Source organism: Pteropus vampyrus, unplaced genomic scaffold, assembly GCF_000151845.1.
Source record: "Pteropus vampyrus isolate Shadow unplaced genomic scaffold, Pvam_2.0 Scaffold449, whole genome shotgun sequence".
In the NCBI taxonomy this organism is placed as follows: Eukaryota; Metazoa; Chordata; class Mammalia; order Chiroptera; family Pteropodidae; genus Pteropus; species Pteropus vampyrus.
In genome coordinates this window covers 129,959-130,242 of record NW_011889230.1, presented here as the reverse complement: position 1 = coordinate 130,242, position 284 = coordinate 129,959, and the positions used below count along the sequence as shown (strand labels likewise).

At 71.1% G+C, this 284-nt stretch overlaps 1 protein-coding gene across 1 annotated transcript in view; it reads left to right on the top strand.

Annotated features, from left to right (window-relative positions):
* CUNH7orf57 (chromosome unknown C7orf57 homolog) overlaps positions 1 to 284 on the top strand; it is a 9,879-nt gene that overhangs the window by 4,367 nt on the left and 5,228 nt on the right. The window lies entirely within an intron of this gene.

The following is a 284-nucleotide window of genomic DNA, read 5'->3' as shown; positions in this document are numbered from 1 at the left end:
CCAGCCGCCATCCGCTCCCTCAGCTCCGAGCCGCACCCCTGCCGAGTAGACGCGTCTTTGCTGGAGCGGCTGCGAGTTACCACGTCTCCTTTCCATTGTCGCTGTGTTGACGGGTCCCCGCCCGGTCACTGCCGGTCACTGCCGCGTCGCGTCCCCCGTGGCCGCTCAGCAGCAGAGGATGGTGGCGCCGCCAGGCCCACGCTGTGCACCCCACGTGCTGCTGGCCAGCCGCCATCCGCTCCCTCAGCTCCGAGCCGCCCGGCGCGTCCCACTGACTCGGGGTT